Source organism: Vicugna pacos, chromosome X, assembly GCF_048564905.1.
Source record: "Vicugna pacos chromosome X, VicPac4, whole genome shotgun sequence".
In the NCBI taxonomy this organism is placed as follows: Eukaryota; Metazoa; Chordata; class Mammalia; order Artiodactyla; family Camelidae; genus Vicugna; species Vicugna pacos.
In genome coordinates, this window is record NC_133023.1 from 12641034 (window position 1) to 12662191 (window position 21158).

General features: G+C 40.7%; 1 protein-coding gene across 1 annotated transcript in view; it reads left to right on the top strand.

The window, feature by feature from the left end:
• The window catches only part of NHS (NHS actin remodeling regulator), a 337575-nt gene that overhangs the window by 16202 nt on the left and 300215 nt on the right, over positions 1-21158 (top strand). The gene's annotated exons all lie outside the window — the stretch shown is intronic.

A 21158-nucleotide genomic window follows, 5' to 3' on the forward strand; every position in this document is an offset into this window, starting at 1 on the left:
CCCAAAAGTGGCCGTAGTCCTGACTTCTGACAACCTGTTGTGGAATAATATGGCACATGCTTTTTTACATATGAAATTTTTGGCTCAAAATTATATTTATGTGACCCATTCATGTTGTATGTAGTAGCTGTCATTGAATTATTTTCATTACTTTGGTATTCCATTGTATGACTATACCATGATTTATCTGTCCATTCTACTACTGATGGCCATTTGGAGAGTTTCCAGTTTGGGCTATTCTGAATGATGCTGCTATGAACATTCTAGTTCCTGTCCTTTGGTGAAAGTACCTACACATTTCTTTTGGAAAAAAACTCCCAGACTTGGAGTTTTACAAAACTCTCTTTGTCTGAAAGGTAAGTCAAGGCTGTGACCCTCACTGATCTTCTTCCTTGCTGTGTCTTGGCTTCTAGACCAAGCACAAGTTTGGTTCTATTTTTCTGAAATGTAAAGATTATTACTGATCTTTAATGGCAAAGTTTTGGTGTCTCAATGGAAGGAGATGTAGTTTACTTCAAAGGAGCATTTTCCTGCCTCTTTTTATATTAAAACATAGTTACGGGGCCTTTTGATTCTCAGACGAGGGCTCTTCACAAAGCTCGGTTTCAAATCACTCGCAAACTCCATGTCCTCAGAAGTTGACATTGGAATCTTTATTGGTGCGGCTCCAGCTCTTCCTCTGTGAGAAGGAGAATCCTTTTGGATTTGCAGATTGCTTCCTTTCCTTGGGGAGGGAGTGGGAGGGGAGGAGTGATGAGCTCTCTAACGACTTGGAGGGATTGGCTTTAGAGCTGAATCGGCAGTAGCCTCCTCTAATGGCGCCTGCCATTGAAGTTTTATGCCAAATCTAAGCAAAGCAGAGCATTTCTTCAGAAGGGCCAGAGACACCGAAGAGGGGAAGGCCCTTCTGCCCCGCTGAGAGTTTATTCTTGGGGCCCTGCTTTGAGGGCCTTAGATACCTGATGCATAGCAACCTCGACTAGTTGGAACTTTGTGGATTCTGGGGGTTGAGATGCCTCAAGCAAATTCTATAACTGCCCACGGGACTTTCTTTCAAAGCCCTGACACAGGTTCAGCTTCCCAGACTCCACTGCTGAGATTTGAAGTCCTGTGCTCAGTGAGTCGTAGAAACCCCACCCTACCCCAGCTTCACAGGCTCCCTTACTGTTTGGTTTGAAGTGAGTGTTTGGAGAATTGAGGGCTGACTCTGATAGGCCCAGCCTTCTCCTTCAAGCCCCGGGGAATATCCGAAACATCTTTGAGGCAAGCAGCCCCACGGCAGCCATGTGTTTTGATGGAACATTTGGTTACTTTGGGTGTGAAGGTGTGTGAAGCCTTTACAGTTAAGTCTGAAAGATGGTTGTGAGAAGCCCCCAGGGGACCCTGCTGCCAAGTGACACACAGTTGGGCCTTTGAAAGTGGAGTTTTATGATACATTTGACCAGGGTTTGCAACTTTACTTTGCTTCATTCCTTTTCCCAACTAGAGGATAAGTGAGCTGATTTTTCCGGAGTGAACTTCTTCAGACTGTTAACCCAGAGTTTCTTCAAATGTTGAGGTGACTCTGTAGCTGACTTTGGGTTTTTAAAAACCAGAGGCCTGGTGAGACCACTCTGTGAAGTCAGGAGTTGCAGGCTGGGGTGGGGATGGGGGAAGGGCGGCAAGGACAGGCTTTTCTTTACTTACCAGGTGTGAAATGAAGAAGAGTTTTATGCAGAATAAGAGGGTTTTCAAAATCCAGATTGACTGAGGACTCAGGTAACTCTTGCTTGAATCCACTGCTTGTCTGGAGTTGCCTTTCTCTTCTGAGGGGCACAGCTGAGACCAGGGCCTATAGTTTCTTCTTCTTTACCTCTTGGACTTTTCCTGTAGCCAGCCCTGCCCCTAGTTTTTAGAAGATGACTGAATTTGTGTCTGAGATGACTGTTATCAAGGGAATTCTTCTAAACATGTTCAGGTGGATGTCAAGCAAATTTGAGGACGTGCACACACGTTCACACCCACACAGTCGCTTAGCAGAAAGCAGTCACACAAAAAATGCTAGTACTAACTCATGTTATTTCACAAGCCCCTCAAAATGCTGTGATGGAAATATGATTTTTTTTTGATAGATGAGGAGACAGAGGCTCCACTAGTGGCTATAAGAGCACACTTTTTAACAAAAATTGAAGTATAGTTGATTTATAATGTTTCAGTTGTACAGCAAAATCATTAAGTGTATACATATATATATATATTCTTTTTAAAATTATTTTCCATTTTAGATATGGAAAATAGTTGCCCATGCTATTCAGTAGGTCCTTGTTGTTTATCTATTTTATATGTAGTACTGTGTATCTGTTAATCCCAAATTCCCAATTTATCCACCCCTCTTCTATTCTCCTTTGGTAACCGTAAGTTTGTTTTCTATGTCTGTGAGCCTCTTTCTGTTTTGTAAACAAGTTCATTTGTATCATTTTATTTTAGATTCCACATATAAGTGTTATGGTATTTGTCTTTTTCTTTCTGACTTACTTCACTTAGTATGATAATCTCAAGGTCCATCCATATTGCTGAAAATGGCATTACTTCATTCTTTTTTATGGCTGAGTAGTATTCTATATATATATAGAATATATATATATATATATATATATATATATATATATATATATATCCCCCATCTTCTTTATCCATTCATCTGTCAGCAGATATTTAGGTTGCTTCCATGTCTTGGCTGTTGTAAAAAGTGCTGCTGTGAACATCGGGGTGCATGAATCTTTCAGAATTAGTGTCTTTGTCTTTTCTGGATATATGCCCAGGAGTGGGATTGCTTGATCATCTGTTTTTAATTTTTTAGGAAACCTCCATACTATTTTACATAGTGGCTACACTAATTTACATTCCTACCAACAGTGTAGGAGGGTTCCCTTTTAAGAGCACACTGTTTAAAAGGACCTCTTCCAGGATTCAAATGTGGCTCACTGTCTTCAGTCTTGGTCCTCTGTTTACCCTACCCAGCTCCTCTCTGTGTGGGGCCTGGTTCCTCCCACCTTATCACCCCTGTTATAGCCTTCTGTCTCACAGTTTATGATGGGGAAACAGACAAGAAAAAAACCCAAAACATATGAATGATGTCCAGGTGGGACCTGGGATGCTTGGAAGGGCTGGGATTGGGACCTCTGGGCAGAAAGGTCCATGAATCAAGAAGTACCTACCATGCATCTGACATAGGCATATGGCTATGTTGGATGTTAACATGTGTAATTGGGTGAGCCAGTGTCTACATGTCTGGCTGTAACTAATTAGTTGTTCAGGGGTAACTTAGTAGTTTTGGGGAGCATACTGATTGTATAAAATAAGGCATTTGCTGTAGCAGGAGTCATTTTATATATCAAGGCCTTTAGTACCTAGACCCAAAAGATACACAGTATTCTTTTCTAGCTCAGTGGTTGCCTATTTGTATTACATAGTGTTGCTTGGAGACAGGTGTAAATTAACTGTGAGTGACCTCAACTCAGGTAACTAATCAATCCAAATTAAGATAAATTGCCATTTTTTCTGTTTATTCAAATAGGCCAAAATGAGAAACTGATAATGGTCAGGTTTAGGGTGGAAATGAGGATGGGGTAGGCATGAGGGTACTTTCGGACATTGCTGATGGGAGTGTGAATTTGTGTAATTTTCAGATGCTGCTGATCAAAGTGTGGAGTTGGTATGAATTTTCTGGTAGGCAGTTGGCCTTTATGAAATTAATATATTAAAAAACCGTATGCAAGAGATTTCACTTCAGAATTTAACCTAAGAAAACCTAAGTAAGTAAAATAAAAGAATGTATAGATGCCTCAGTGTTGCTTGTAATTAAGAATTATTGGAAATACCCTAAATGATAATGGAAAATTGATTGAATAAGCAGCATTACTCTCTGTTGGTACAGCAAACATTACTATATATTGGAATGGTGAAATAGTCTACTGCCATTAAAATGATACAAATAGATATTTATTAACTCAAAAATATGTTTACGATACATTCCAAAGTTAAGAAGACTTACTACTAAATAGTATGCAGACTATTGCATGTTTATTAAGAAGATGTAGGAATATAGGAGAAAATGTCTGGAAGGATATACACCAAATCAGTACTTTTAAAACATGTTTTGATCATGATCCACAATGAGAAATATGTTTCACATCTGTGACTCAGTAGATGCATGTAGCTGAAACAATAGTTTTATTAACAATACTTACTTTTTTCTATGTGATGCATTCTGATATGTTTATTTTTTCTTTTCTTTACTATCTTATCTTATTCTATCCTCCCTTACCGTATTCTACTTTATTCCTATTCTATTTCCCTCCTCTTCTCCTTTTTTCTGTTTCATTTTTTTAGATGCTGATTGTGACCCACTGAGTTGGTTTCATGATCTCCTAATGGGCCACAAGCCATAGTTTGAAAAACACTACTCTAGAATGTTAACAGTGGTTATCTCTGGCATGTGGGATTATAGATAACTTTCTTTTTTTTGAGAAGGGAGATCCTTTTTGCTTCTCCATGTTACTTTTGTAATACAAAGCCTAATGAAAGTTTTCAAATGACATAATGATTCCATTCAAAACAATCTGATGCCCTGCGACTTTTAAGGAATAGACTGATGGTATAAAATAAGATGTCTACTCTGCACCATAATTATTGTGCATGCAGAGTGTTGTGGGAACTTTAAAGAACATTATGGCAGGACAGATATATCCATTGAGACACCTAGTTTAAATAACAGAATAACAAGAATATGAAACATGACTTTAATCTCTTCAAACTCAAAAGATGACCAAGCATCCCTACTTACGGCTTTATCCCAGTGATGTTGCATCAGTTCTCTGGGATTTATTTCTATTTCTGTTCCAGATTGCATTTTTTCATGCTCATTCCCCACCCTGAAAAAAAAAAAGATACTAAATTCATCAGACTACTTTCTGGCCAGATTATCTTGACTTACAGTACTGTTGAACTTAGCCTCCTTTAAAGCTCAAGATGCTTTTAAATGGAAGGTAGTCATTAAGAACTTAGAGCAGGAAGCAGAAGCTTTAAATAAGGACAGGAAAATCCTTGGTCTGAGCCAATGCACTTCCCCATGGGCTTCCTGCTCTCAGCACACAGCTGGAAATCTGCAGGCTGGCCCCAGGAACCCCACCCTCATCATGGCCACACAGCCAAAGTGGGTGGCATATGAAGTGATCTTTCTCTGGGAAAGCCATTGGTGGACAAGTGAGGCAGAAATTTTGCAGAAGGTTCTGTTTATGTAGCGTGCAAGTAAATCCTCGCGCATGTATGCCAACTGCCAAGTGGGGGAGGGTGATCCGTAGGGTTGGGATTGGGGTTGAGGGGAGGCTGGCTGGCGTTTTCAGAGTTGTGGCATGAGGAGAGATGCTTCCTGTCCTTGAAAGGAATTAATGATAGGAAATCTGAGAAAATAACGGGGATTGCTCTCCAAGATGTGCTAATTTAGTTACTGTTGTTGCAAGATTTTTGCTGAGAGTAATCAGACAATGCTAAAAATGTTATTTGGAGCCCTGGTCTTCCGCTAAGAGAGAAGGCTAAATTGATTCTATCTTTGAAACATTGTGAAAAAATATCAAAGTTACTCGTGTGCTCATTTGTTTATTCATTTATTATCTGATGAATTATCCATTCATGTGATCATTTGTTCATTCATTCTTCCTTCCATCCATCCATCCGTATATCTACCCATCTACCCATCAGTTTATCTAAGCATCCACTCACAAGGTATTTCTTGGCTAGATGCTTTGTATTAAGGGGCCTGTGGTACGCATAGGGGTAGGGGAAGGACCTCTAAAAGGAGGAAGAGCAGTCTTTGTAGCTGAGTTGCTCACAGTCTGTTGGAGGAGACAGACAAGTAAACAACTAATTACCACATAGTGTGGACAGTGCTACTCAAGGAGCCAACCTGGCTTGATTCATGCAAAACTAAGTCTCCCCTTCATGCCTGGAGTTGTAGAATGTTAGCCCCTAAGAAAACTTAGAAAAAACTGAATGGCAAAATACATTCCAGACTTTATCCACAGATTGCTGGGGTGCCATTTCAGGGAGTGGAGGTGGGGAGAAAGAGGTATAAAGAGGGGGTGAGTTAGAGGAAAGCTGAACAGATGAGATTTAACTTCCTCAAGAACCAGAGCAGGTCCCTTTTCATCTATTTCATCTGAGGTTCCTTGTAGAGTATCCTTTGTGGAAAGGCCTTGTCAGCTTAATGATATTTGCAAAACGCTGAACTAGTCTACTTTCTTTCCTTGTTTCTCTGGTTTAGAAACTGAGGTCCAAAAAGGTAGAGTGACTTAGCCAAGGTTGTAAAATTGGTTAGTTAACTATCCAGGAATAGACCTGGTCTTCTAATTTATGTGGACATTACCTCTGTATCAGTTAGCTTTTGCTTTGTAACACATAGCCCCTAAACTTAATGGCTTAACCACCATTTATTTAGCCCATAATTCTATGAGTTGGCAATTTGGGTTAGACTCAGCTGGGTGGTTCTTCCGGTCTCAGTTAAGCACACTCATGTTGGTGATGGGTTGTTGATCAGCTGGCCAGTCACCTTACAACAGGCTGGTCTAAGATGGCCTTCCATCTGAGAGATGGCTAGGAATTGGCTGGGGTAATCAAGTAACTGAGTCTGGAATCTCTCAACAGCAGCAGGATTCCAGCAGAGCAGGGAAGGATACATAACCTCTTGAGGCCTAGGCTTAGGGCTGGTCAAAGCAAATCACAAGACCAACTCAAACTCAGGAGGTGGAGAAAGAGACTCTGCTTCTTCACTGGAGAATTCTAAGGGGTGTGGATACAGGAATAGAAGAATTGTTGCCCTTTTGCTATCTACCACGAATATACTGTTACTACTGTGCCTTCTTAATTTGGGCATTGGAAAAATAGATGTTTGAAAATGCTATCTGGTTCCAAAGCCATCTTTATAAGAAGACTATAGCCATGACTCTGTGTACTATGAGGCCTCTTGCCTACTTGAGTTTTTTAATTCTTTGTGTTTGAGACAGATGGTATTTATTACTTCTGGTAAGTGACACTGTACCTTAAAAACATTCCTACCTTAATCCCAATCACAGTCTTGCCATCAACAGCCCTTTCCATGGAAAGGATCCTTTAGCTCTTGGTCACACTGGTTCTTTTAGATGCCTCTGAGGAATGAATTCATTCTCATCATTTCCACAAACATTTATTGAGTGACTCCTCTGTATTAGACATGTCACTAGATATTGAGTATACCAAGGTGGGCCCCTAGCCTCAGGTAACTCACAGCTGGAAGGGAACGAAGAAAGGCAAACAGATTACTACAATGAAACATGATGGGGAAGCGAGCTGGAAATTGGATTTCTTTTCAGTGGTAATTATTATCTCTGTAATTAGAAGGCACAGCCACACGATCATCTAAGTAGATGCAGAAAAAGCATTCAAGAAAATTCAGTACCCTTTCATGACAAAAGCATTGAACAAACTAGGTATAGAAATGAACTTCTTCAACCTGATAAAGGACATATATGAAGAACTCACAGTTGACATCATACTTTGTAGTGCAAAATTGAATGATTTTCCCCCTAAGATGAGATGCAAGACAAAGCTGCCCATTCTTGCTGTTTCTGTTTAGCATTATACTGGAGATTCTAGCCAGAGCAGTTAGGAAAGAAAAAAAGGCATTTAGATTGGAAAGGGAGAAGTTAAAGTATCTTTATTCACAGATGACATGATCTTGTATATAGAAATTCCTAAGGAATCCACACACACACACACAACTGTTAGAACCAATAAATGAATTTAGCAAGCTTTAAAGATCCAAGATCAGTATACAGAAATCAATTACATTCTATACACTAACAAGGAACAATTAGACAAAAAAAGAAATTAAGAGAACAATTCCTTTTACATACCATCTTAAAGAATATGATACTTAGGAATAAATTTTACAAAAGTGTACGGCTTCTATACTGAAAAGTATAAAACATCATTAAAGGAAAATAAAGAAGACCTAAATAAATGGAAAGACATTCCATGTTCATGGATCAGAACACCTAATACTGTTAAGATGGCAATATTTCCCAGTTGGTATACAGATTCAATTCAGTACATATTAACAACTCAGCTGTTTGGTTTTTTTTTTTTTTTTGTAGAAATTGACAAGCTGATTCCAAAATTCATTTGGAAATGCAAGGGACCCAACATAGGCAAAATAATTTTGAAAAAGAACAAAGTTGGAGGGCTCATCCTTCCCAGTTTCAAAATTTATTACAAAACAACAATAATCAAGACAGTGTGGTAGTGGTGTAAGGATATAAATGTAGACCAATGAACTAGAATTGAGAGTCCAGAAATAAATACTTACCTTTATGATCGTTTGATTTTTTACAAGGGTTTTAAGATAATTAAATGTGGGAAATGATCATCTTTTCAACAAATGGCTCTGGGATAACTGAATATCCATATTGAAAATAATGAAGTTGAACCCCTCCCTTCCCCACATTAACACAATGAAAATTAACTCAAAATGGATCATAGATTTAAATTTAGGAGTTAAAACTATAAAACTCTTAGAAGAAAATATAAGGGTAAATCTTCATGACCTTGGAGTAGGCAGTAATTTCTTAGATATGACACTAGTAGCACAAGTGATGAAAGAAAAAATAGATAAATAGGACTTTATCAAAATTAAAAACTTTTGTCCCTCAAGGAACAAAAAGTGAAGAGTCAACCCCACAAAATACGAGAAAATATTTGCATGTCAAATATCTGAGAAGAGACTTTGTAGTAGTTTCCTAGGCTGCTGTAACTACCTACCACAAACTGAGTGGATTAAGACAAGAGAAATTTGTTCTTTCATGGTTCAGGAGGCTTGAAGTCCAAAATCATGGTGTTAGCAGAGCTATACTCCCTCTAAAGCTCTAAGGAAGAATCCTTCTTTGCCTCTCTCTTGGCTTCTGGTGTTTGTCAGAAATACTTGGTGTTCCTTGGCTTGTAGACCCATGATTACATCCTGTCTCTGTGTGTCTCAGTGTCCCTGTATCTTCACCTAGCCTTCTTATAAGGATACCAGTTGCTGGAGTTAGGGCTAACCCGAATCTAGTATGGTCTCATCTTTACTTGATTACATCTGCAAAGAACCTATTTCCAAATAAAGTCACCTTCATAGGTACTGGGGGTTGGGACTTCAACATATTTTTTTGGAGGGGAGCACAGTTCAACCCACAGCAGACTAGTATCTAGAGTTATTTAAAAATCTTCCAACTCAACAGTAAAAAGACAACTTAATTTTTTAAATTGTTAAAGATTTGAATAGACATTTCTCTGAAGAAGACATAAAAGTGGGCATAAGCACATAAATAATGCTCAATATCATTAGTCCACAGGAAAATGCAAATCAAAACCATAAGATACCATTTCATACCTGTTAGGATGGCTACAATAAAAACACAATGACAAGTGTTGATGAGGATGTGGAGAAATTGGAACCCTTATACATTGCTGGTGAGAAGGTTAAGTGGTGCAGTAGCTTTGGAGAACAGTTTTAGCAGTTTCTCAAGATGTTAAACATAGGATTACTATATGACCCAGTAATTCTCCTAAGTATATACCCAAGAGAATTGAAAACATGTTCAAACAAAAGCATACACATGAATGATCATTGCAGCATTATTCATAATAGTCAAAAGATCCCAATAGCCCAGATGTCCATCAGCTGATAAATGGATGAAGAAAATGTGGTATATCCATGCAGTGGAATATTATTTGGCAATAAAGGTGATAAAAGATGATACAAATGATTGATGCATACTCTAATGTGGAGAAACCTTGAAAACATTATGTTAAGTAAAAGAAGCCAGTCATATAAGAATACATTGTATGAGCTCAATGATATGAAATGTCCAGAACAGGCAAATTTATTGAGACATAAAGCAGGTAAGTGGTTGCCTACTGCTGGGATGGACAAGGAGGAAAGGAAAGTGAGCACTCATGAGTTTAGGGTTTCTCTTAGAGGTGATGAAGATGTTCTAAAATTAGATGGTGGTGGTGGGGGTTTCACAACTCTGTGAATATGCTCAAAACCATTGAATTGCACATTTTAAGGGTGAATTTTTTTTTAACATTTTTATTGATTTATAATCATTTTACGTTGTGTCAAATTCCAGTGTAGAGCACAATTTTTCAGTTATACATGAACGTGTATATATTCATTGTCACATTTTTTTTCTCTGTGAGCTACCATAAGATCTTGTATGTATTTCCCTGTGCTATACAGTATAATCTTTTTTATCTATTCTACAATTCTGAAATCCCGTCTATCCCTTCACACCCTCTGCCCCCTTGGCAACCACAAGTTTGTATTCTATGTCTATGAGTCTGTTTCTGTTTTGTATTTATGCTGTTTGTTTGTTTGTTTTTTAGATTCCACATATGAGTGATCTCATATGGTATTTTTCTTTCTCTACCTGGCTTATTTCACTTAGAATGACATTCTCCAGGAGCATCCAAGTTGCTGCAAATGGCGTTATGTTGTTGGTTTTTATGGCTGAATAGTATTCCATTGTATAAATATACCACATCTTTATCCAGTCATCTGTTGATGGACATTTAGGCTGTTACCATGTCTTGGCTATTGCAAATAGTGCTGCTATGAACATTGGGGTACAGGTGTCATCCTGAAGTAGGGTTCCTTCTGGATAGATGCCCAGGAGCGGGATTCCTGGGTCATATGGTAAATCTATTCCTAGTCTTTTGAGGAATCTCCATACTGTTTTCCACAGTGGCTTCACCAAACTGCATTCCCACCAGCAGCGTAGGAGGGTTCCCTTTTCTCCACAGCCTCTCCAGCATTTGTCATTTGTGGATTTTTGAATGACGGCCATTCTGACTGGTGTGAGGTGATACCTCACTGTAGTTTTGATACACATTTCTCTGATAATTAGTGATATGGAGCATTTTTTCATGTGTCTATTGATCATTTGTATGTCTTCCTTGGAGAATTGCTTGTTTAGGTCTTCTGCCCATTTTTGGATTGGGTTGTTTATTTTTTTCTTATTGAGTCGTATGAGCTGCTTATATATTCTGGAGATCAAGCCTTTGTCGGTTTCATTTGCAAAAATTTTTTTCCCATTCCGTACGTTGTCTTTTTGTTTTAAGGGTGAATTTTGTTGTGTGTAAATTATACCTGAATAAAACTGTTAACAAAATAAGTTGAAGTCCTCCGCCAGGGGTAGGGGATGTTAGGAGACTTGAGGAAAATGTTAACGATTTGGAATCCTTACTCAAGAGATTGGGGGAAAGATTGCAACCAACAGCCCCCAGCTTTTGGTGGCTGAGCACAAGAAAATTCTCTTTCATGTAATTGTCTGATCCTAGTCAAGTCGCTGTCTTCAGTGAGTCTCCTCCAAATGCTGTTGCAGGGAGCCAGGTTCTTGCCATCTTTTGTCTCTGCCCTCATTGAGATCTTTGGCGCTCTCTTCTTCCAGCTGCTGGATGGGGACAAAGAGTAGAGGATTGAGAGTTTTATACTCTAGGCCTGGATATAAAGCTGGAAGTTCACTTTCACTCACATTCCACTGGCCAGAACTCAGTCCCATGGCCATACCAACCTGCAGGAGAGATTGGTGCATACAGTTTACCTATGTGTCCGAGAGGAAAAGAGAAACAGGTGTGTGGGCCCGCTCTCCAGCCTCTGCTGCAAGGGAGAAGGGTTGCAGGCTCAGAGCCCAGCTCGAGGGGGTGTGGATTTGGGATCTCTGCTGAGCACAATTCTGGCTCGTTTCCTCCCACTGTTCTTGGAGGTACATTCCCAGCTCGAAAGTATTGCTATGGGGCACATTCCTGCTGGTGAATGTAGCCCAGCTTCTGTGAGTAACGCTGGGGAGGGAATAAAGACAGGGCAGCCTTGAGCGTTTTAGCATCTCACCGATGGAATGACAAATCTGTATGGTCATTAAAAGGGGAGCAGGAGATGAATGTGGGAAATAAACTGCTGTTTCTTTGCACTTGGGCATGGGATGAATAAAAATAAGAATCTATCCCTTTTAAGACTGTGCTTTAAATAGAAATCTGCCCTGGGCCCTTCTTGATCTTTTTCTTCTTGGCTGCCTTGAAGTGTCCTTCACTCCAGCCACAGCTGCTCCTTTGTGCCGAGGGGCCCGAGCTCTGCTTGGGAACCAGGTTGCCTGAGTGGATCCCTCGGATTGAAGCTCCCTCCTCCGAGTGCCTTCTGTTTCCAGGGCTGCCTTGACAGATCCGGCTATTTTAGCAACATTTCTGTAGTGATTGTCCCTGCCCTTCTAGACAGGTGCTGCCTGTCTTTTGGCCAGGCTGTTTGTGTCTGGCTGCTAAGGCTGTAGTGAAGAACACCTCACTGGCCTGTCCTTGTTTTCAGAGCGACTTGTCTCATGGTATCATGCTGGATGTTTAATGAGCTTTGTTTATGAAGAGTGTCAAATGGAATAGAACAGCCTCTTCCTTGGTGGCCTAAGCCCCCGTGGGCTTTGCTGAGAGGCATGCTGGGACCTGGAGGACAGGCTGTCAGTAAGAGGGAAGGTGGAGACCCAGGGCCAGGGAGAAGTGATTCTGTGGAGATTGGGCCCTTAGAGAAGATGGCTGACAGTCCAAATCGCAGTGGCCACGGCTTGGGGTCATGGCGGGTGGGATCCAGGCTGTTGTCAGTGCCCATGGGTCTGGTCCGTGGAAGAGGTTTCCATTTGGTCGTTGTGTTTGCCTGTCTTGCTCTTCCCTAATCCCTTGTCTACACTCCTACTGAGTGAATTTTGCAAGGCCCAAATCCAATCACATCACTCTCTAGTTCACATTCTTCAATGGCTTCTTATTGCTCTTTTGATAGCATCTAAATGAATTGGTTTTCAAGACCATATGAGTCTGGTCCCAGCCTGTCTCTAGCCTCATCTCTCCATCTGTCTCCCCAGACTCATTGCTCTGGCCCCAGTCCTAAGATTATTCAGTTTCCTTGTATATGCCAAGCTCTGTAGCTCCTACAGCTTCCTCTGGTCCTGACCTTCATACCCCCCTCCTTTCTCCTAGTTGCCTTGGTGACTAACCCCCTCATCAAGCCAGTTGCCACTGCCCTCTGTCTCTCTCTCTCCACGCCAGTTATTTCACTCTGTTGTAGTTACCTGTTTTTGTGCTCCTCCACTAAATGGAGAACCTCATAGGATCAGGGACCGTGTCTTTTTCCCCATTGTACTCCCAGTTGTTTTAGTCAGGGTAGACTAATTTCTGTAACAAAGAGCCCCAAACATCTAAGGGACTAAATACACCACAAGTTGTATTTCTTGTTTACATGATAATTCATTGTGGATGTTCAGTAGATGGCCTTCCACACGGTTATTCAGAAATCTAGGCCCCATTGGTTTTGTAGCTCTCTCATCCATAGGACTGTTCTCTCTTTCTGAGTCTGTATCTGAGAGGCACATTGGAGAAGGGACAGCGGAGATCATATAGGAGGGGTTTTATGGGTCATGCCTGCAAGTTGTGTGCTTAACATCTACCCATATTCTGTTGGCCAGAATTCAGTCATATGACCACATAAAACTGCAGAGGTTGCCAGGAAATGTCATTCAGCAGTGAGTAAGTAGCTGGTCTCTGACACACCAGTACTTGCTCGAATGTGGTGGGAACTGAGTGAAATATTTGTTGAATTCATTAAATGAAGGAACATTATGCTCTAGGCACGATCTTGATTCTTAGGTGATTTCGGTTTACTCATCAGGAGGGACGTGTGATAACAGATCTCAGAGAAAGAGCCCAGTGGATTCCAGCATCCTGGGCACCTTGGAAGTATTACAGACAGTGGCGGAAGGGCAATGTCGTCTGGGAATCTAGCACCCAGACAGCGAGGTGCTACCCTTCCGAGTCCTCCAGGGAAAGAGAGTTGTATTAATACTAAAATGTATTTTCCCAGAGGGAACAGAGGAAAAGATAACAGAGGAGGACTGAGGACTGCTTCTTTGATTGTGCAGAATGTAATTGTGTCAGCTTTTTTCACACAGTGCTCCCAGGTCTGTGAGGAAGCGGGTGGCATGCCTGGGCATGTGCCTGGCTGCCTGTCACTTTCCTGCCTGGGAGGGAGCAGGTGTGTAGCGCACGTGACGTGGCCATTCTCTCCTCCACGGTCAGAGCATCCCTGAGGCCATGCTCTCTTCTGATTGAAGTGTCCACCCCGCTTCTCCCACAACCCAGCCCCCTACGAGTGCAAAACCTCATTCCCCACATGGCTAGGAAGATGCAGGAGACCCACGCGGTGAAAGCTACTGGTGACTGACAATCTAGTTGGAAAATTAGCCTCCAAAGACTCAACTTCTGGATGAGCTGGGATATAATAACTCCTTGATTATGGGTGGCTCTAAAATTTTCCAAAGAGCTTTCCCACCCCTTATCTCACTTCACTCTCATAACAGCATGGTGAGGTAAGAAAGCTGAGGGTTATTAAGTCTGCTGTACAGATGAGCAAACTGAGGCTCGCATCGCTTAGATGACTTTCCCAAGCCCACGTGGCTGCTCTTCCATGCTTGCCATTGCCACCTTGGGTCCCATTGCTTGAATCTGCAAACTATTTTCCAGAAGGTTCCCTCGGAGCTTGCAATTAGCGAGACTGGAAAATACGTCTGCTGACTGACCTTACCTCTCTATGCTGGCTGTTTATTTTCCTGTCTAAACAAGCGGGGCTGCAAGAAGCTACCACAAGATCCTCCCCTGGTTTAGATCCTGTGCTCTGTGGGTTGTGTCCTCCCTCTGAGCATCAGCAGAGAAAACCAAAGACAACTGCAACGATTTCCAAGTTGCAGCGCCCCACATCCCCGTTCATTACAACACGGTCTGGGTAGTGCCATGGGACTCTTTCTTATTAAAACAAAACAAAACAAAACAAAACAAAACAAAAAGGGCCCTGGGCTGGGATGTTTCAATAAATATCCATGTGCACGCTCGCTGGCGAGCCCTAGTGCTGTATTCCCAGGAATCTTTAACACTCTCTCCCGCCCTCTCTCAGACAGAAAGCTGACATTAACCTTGCCATCCTACCTAATTAAAGGCAAAGGCTGTAGTTTGCCCAGGTCTGTCATAGCCTGGTTTATGGGTTTTGCCAGCATAGAGGAGGATGGAAAAGCTAAAGGTGGGCTCTCATGTGGGAGGATGTAGGAAGGGAAAGAGGGGGTCAGGATGAGTTCCTCACCCCCTGGAACCTAAAACAGAATTTCTAGCATCAAAATCCTAACAGCACAAAGAAGGTATCTTTGCAGAGGAAAGGATGGCTAATGTCAGTTCCTAAGCCTCCCTCCCTCCCTCCCACTGGCTCAGGTATACCTGGGAAACCCACATCTTCTGGCATCGTCTCCCATGCATCATTTTCTCAGAAGCAGAGCGTGACCGACATCTAATAGAATCTGTGTTGATATCTGTCTCAGCAAATCCCTTTCCATATTAAAAGATTAATGTTGTAAATCCAGAGTTAGGGGGAGATTGTGGTGTTTCCTCTTCTGCCATCAGAATGTTGTTTATTAATACCATTTTCTGTTTTCCTTTTTGGCTCTCCCCTCACCCTCCCTATAAACCATATTTTGAAGCCTTCCTCCAATTTCTCACTTTTCCTAATAGTAATAAAAAAGAAGCCCAAACAATTTGGATGGCTTCTCTGCTTTCTCTCTTAGGGAAGATAACCCAGTTTTTCTCTAACAGAGAAGTTACAGGCCTTTTAGGATCTGGCCTAAGGTCCCTTGTATGAGGTTCACATGAAGAAGTGACGCTTGGTCCATGTGATCTTAGGAAAGACTCTGAAAAGCAGGTGCTCTCTGAGGAATACTGATGTTGCTTTTGGGAGGGATTCTTTTGCCAATGTTTGGGTGGGAATTCAGTCCTGCCTCTGTTACCGCCCATGACAGCCTCATGGTGTGCTTAATTCAGATAGTGTGCTACCTGATGACCTCTTAATCTGAACTGTATATGAAGACATGTTATCATCTCACCCTTTCTGCGAGCCAGGCATTTGCCTAATGGAGCTGAGGATGTGGCTGTTGCTAGTTCATCTTTTGGGAGCATCTACTGTTTACAAGATGCCATACTGGTCAGGATCTTCCAGGGTAAGTCAGCCAGTCTGAGACCAGCTCAGGGAGAAGACTGCAACATTCTGAAGACAGTAGTGCTACCATGTGGTGAGAGGGCCATGTGGTGTTATCCCCCAGCCAACCCCTGGTTATGGATTCTGCTCATAAGTGAGCAGTATGTGCCCTTCTATGAAGAACGACGAAAAGATCAGTAATTATGTTTTGCCTGGTTCAGCTCCTAGTGTGGCGTTTAATAGCTCGTGGTAGGTGCTCAGTAAATGTTTGTGGGATTGAAGTCAGGTGTTTATTCAATGTATTTTCCATTAGATTGTGAGTTCTTTGGAGTCAGGGCCCAAGTGTTATTGGCCTTTGTGTCCCCGGCTCCCATGTCCAGTGTCTGACACATAATGGATGTTTATTGTGTTTCTACAGAACACCTGTCTGTCAAGTTCCCCCTTCCCTATGATGAGCTCTTTTTTTTATCCTCTTATCTTAGTCCTGAGAGAAATTTCTTTCATGTGATCACCAGCTTATCTCATGGTATGCCCACATGACTAGTCCCAATGTGTATTAGTCAGCTCTGGCTGCCATAACAAAACAACACAGACTGGGTGGCTTAACCAACAGAAATGTATTTCTCATGGTAATGGAGGCTGGGAGTCCGAGGTCAGGGTCCTGGCAAATTGAGTTTCTGGTGAGGACTCTCTTCCTGGCTTGCAGGTAGTCCCCTTCTCACCGTGTCCTCACATGGTAGACAGAGAGAAAGAGTTCTCTGGTGTCTCTTCTAATGACACTAATTCTATTGGATCAGGGCCCCATTTTTATGACCTTATTTAACTTTAATTACTTCCTTAGAGGTCCCATCTCCAAATATAGTCACACTGGGGAATTAGAACTTCAAAATATGAATTTTGTAGGGACACAAACACTCATTCCATAACACAGTGTACTTGTTTTCTACTGTGACATCTGGAGTTTCCTAGTCAAGAAAAGGATGATGAAAAGTAAACACAGTCCTAGACTGTTCATGTAAATAAGCATAGCACTGTGTGTGAAGAGTCTAAGAGGAGTCAGGTAGGAGCACTTAATGAAAGACTATGGTCGATTGAACCTAATTTTACCATACCCTTGTTTTTTCCCTCCATTATGACTTTTTTTTTTTTTGAACCCACGGGAATTTTCCTGAGCATGGCTATTGCAGAAAGATATCCATGTTTTGGAGACAGGGCAGCACTAGTAAAAAGGAGGAATAGGAGAGTCAGGATAAGCTGAGTTATGCTGTGATGATAAAAACACCCCCCAGATCCCAGTGGCTCACTGTAACAAATGTTTATTTCTCTTTCCCACTACATGTCTAAGGTGTGCCAGCAGGGTACTCTGCTAGTTGCATTTGTTCTGGGATCCAGGCTGATGGAGGCTCCATTTTGACACATATGTCACAAAGGAAAATGTAATAAATTATACACTGGCTCTTAAGGTTTTTCCCTTCATGCTCATCCTTCGTTGGCTGAAGTAAGTCACATGGCCACATCTAACCTCAAAGAGGTTGATGAAACAAAGGAGGAAAGCTAAAGTATTTGGCGAACAACACTGATTATTTTTGTGATGGGGTAATAACGAGGCTTCAGTCAATATGGATAGAACTTAAGCAAAATTTGTGGCACAAATGAGAAGTTTTAAAATTCTTAAAAAAAAACAAAACTATTTGCAAAAACAGCTCCCACATCTAGGATTTCTTTGTAGCTGAGTATTTCTGTGCCTAAAATGAGATTCAGAGAATGAAACCACTTTTCATAGAGATCATGAGAGTTGCCTTTCAAGTGTCCACAGAGTATAAATAACAGTAGCCTCAAAGAAACAATTAAAAGCTCTCTAGGTGGCTTATCTCAGATCCACTGAGAAATGAAAACCCCCAAACATGCCAAAACATTTAAAAAATGGCTATGTCTGAGGGTGGTCTCCTTGTCATGATAAAGCTCTCTCCCCATCCTTCCTGAAAGTGATACCAGCCCGATGTTAGCTGAGTATCGCTGTCTGGAAAGGGGACGGCTGAATCTGGTGGATTACATCTGAGCTGCATAAACACAGATTGAATTAAGCATGGTGAGTTGATGGGGAGCGTAGAAAGAGTCAAGACCTTCCATTGAGATAATAACTAGTTCATTATCTACCTAGATAAAGGTCGTGCAGACTTTCAGCAACAGCATGGAAAGGAGACTAGACTGACCTTTATGGCAGCAACTCTCTGCTCTATTTATTTAAAAAAAAAAAAAAAACAAAACAAACCTTAGAATACCAGTGAAGAAGGAAATTATTGTTCCTCCTGACACTCTTCCTTCCCCTTTCCTAGCCTTTCCAATATACAAGACTTTGCTTCTATTAATTTTGGAGTTGGCCCCCTTTGTTTAAATTACTGACAATGGAAATTTCCTGGAAAAATCTCAAATAGGCCTCTGAACAAAGGTCACTAACTTTCATCTCCCCCTTTTACACATCATCTCACACTTCTTCCTTGCTCCTAGAGCTCCTAGAGTTTGCCTTTACATCAAAAGGCAAAAAGGCTGTCACTTAGTCAAAGGAAACTTCTGCCTCTTGGGCTATATCTTCCAGTTGTCCTTAAAAGAGCCCATGATGAATCATTTGGAAGGGGCCAGTCTGCCATACTATCTTTGTGTGAAACTTAGAAAGCATTGTGGTGCGGGTGGGGTCCTTCCATCCAGAAAGAGAAATGATAGAAGTGACTTTCAAGGCATTAAGGTTATTTTGGGATCCTAAGTTAACTAATGGCAGGTCAAACTTGTCTCAGGAGATGGTGATTCTGGCTGTCATAAAAGTGTTATTACTCCTAAGCCAAAAATTCTGAAGAGATTTCAAGTGAATGGTTTTCCCTTATTCATTTGCCTAATCGTTTTAATATGCAGTCATTTTAATATGATCTGTAATGGATTGGCAAACCCTGGACGATATATTTTCTTTCCACTACCTTAGAAAGCTTGTCAGTAAAATGAAGAGGAGTAATACAGATTTCTTACATGGCTATCATTTTTCTTTGTAAGAGGAGTTGCTTCAGTAAGAGGAATGGGCTGTGTTGGATGCCAGATCATAATGAGGCCTCCTGGCTCCAATAAATTAGATTTGCTCTAGGTTAACTAGCTATGGAATGAGGTCATGTACCCTTGATCCAAATTGTGAATGTGACAGTCTGCATCTACATACAGAATAACCCAATCATTGCTACCCTACGACACTTCATTACTACCTCTGTCATCTTTAGGGCATGGGTTTGGTGGAGGGTGACAGTAATGATCTGTATCATGCTCAGCCCTTAGCCTCAAATAGTAAAAGCCTTATATTTAGATTTTTTAAAAAAAGATAATAGGTTCTGTGTGAGAAATGAAATCACAATTATTGAATTTAGAAATAGAGGAGAAAATGGAACATTTCTTGAAATATATTCAGATATAGAATAACTCATAACTGTATTCTGTGATAGTTTCCTCTCCCTGGCTGCCTTGCCCCATGTTTATATTCACCCCAGATGCATTTTTAAACACAGTGCATGAGGAACAAGTACGTGAGAGATAAGAGCACGTAATTTTTTTTGAAATAGGATGATCTCATCTTGTAAGGGGTAAGTGGTTGTTAGAACCAGGAGAGATATATATGAGAAATGTATTTTACAATAGTATCAGAATTACACATAGCTTCACACTTTTGGTAACAGGGGTTTCAGATGGCTCTTATATATCTTCCTGAATTTTACTGTGAAATAGAATGAAATGATTGTGAATGAGAGTAAATGTAGTTATGGAGTTGTGTGTGTCTGTTCATATGAAAGAGAAAAATCCTGTGCATTTATGAAGCTCTTGAAACAGGTAGAGTAACATTTGTGTAGCTCCATTTCAATGACATTTATATACTTAAATAATGTATTTCTAATACTCATTATAGATTAAAGTAATATACATGCATTACATCATCATATCAAGAACATAGCTCAGAGATGTTTCCAAAGAAATTAAGGTTCAAAAGAGAGGTAGTAGTTATACTGAGTCTCAGAAGTTTCTTATCTGCATTCTTAGTGTGTTGTGATATTTAACAACACTTTCCAATAATTTGAAGAAAAAAAAAGTCTAGAGCTTGTTGAATCAAACCTGAACATTGAGACACGCTGACTCATGTGTGAGTTAGAAGGTATTCAGTGTCTTAATCAGAGATTGGCCAACTTTTTCTATAAAGACTCAGATAGTAAGTATTTTTAGATTGCAGGCTGTACAGTCTTCTGCAGCTCCTCAACTTTGTCATTATAACATTATAACTCAAAAACAGCCATATAAAATATGTAAATGAATGAGTACCACTGTGTTCCAATAAAACTTTATTTATAAAAACAGATGACGGGCCAGTTTTGCTTGTAGGTTGAAGTTTGTCAACCCCCTATCTTAACTGTGAAGCTTTTAAATTATAGCCTAATTGAGAAGCAATTTATATATAGCACCTAGTTGAATATGTGTATGCCTGTATATTTCACGCATGTGTGTGCATACAAATACGTGTGTGTGTGTGTGTGCACATGCAAGCAAGAATGAGATGGAGTGTCTAGAGGCGTTTTTCAGATCAGTCTGGAAGAATTCCTGTATATGTAATTTTGTCTTGCAGTAAATAAACATGCCCCATTTTTTAAATACATATTCAGATTTTCTCCGGGATTGCGGCTACCTGACCCATCTAAAGTTTATGCAGTGTTGTCATTGTTGTCTTTTCTCCTCTCAAATTCATTGCATCATGATCATATGGGCTGCTTAATTAATACCCTTTAGTGGAGATGATGCTATTTACATGGGCTTTTTTTTTAATGTGGGCTATGCAAGTTGCATTTGTTATGAGTCATTCTCTCTTGAGGTCATTATACAGTTTTAGACTAGGCATTAATGGAAATGAAACCACAGGTTCGGTCAGATTGATCCATCTTTTCAGACTTGATTCAAACTACTTTTCTTTCTTCCCAGAAAAACAAAACAAAACAAAACAAAACTAATCACTTGCCCAGAAATGGGAGAGGACAAAGCTTTT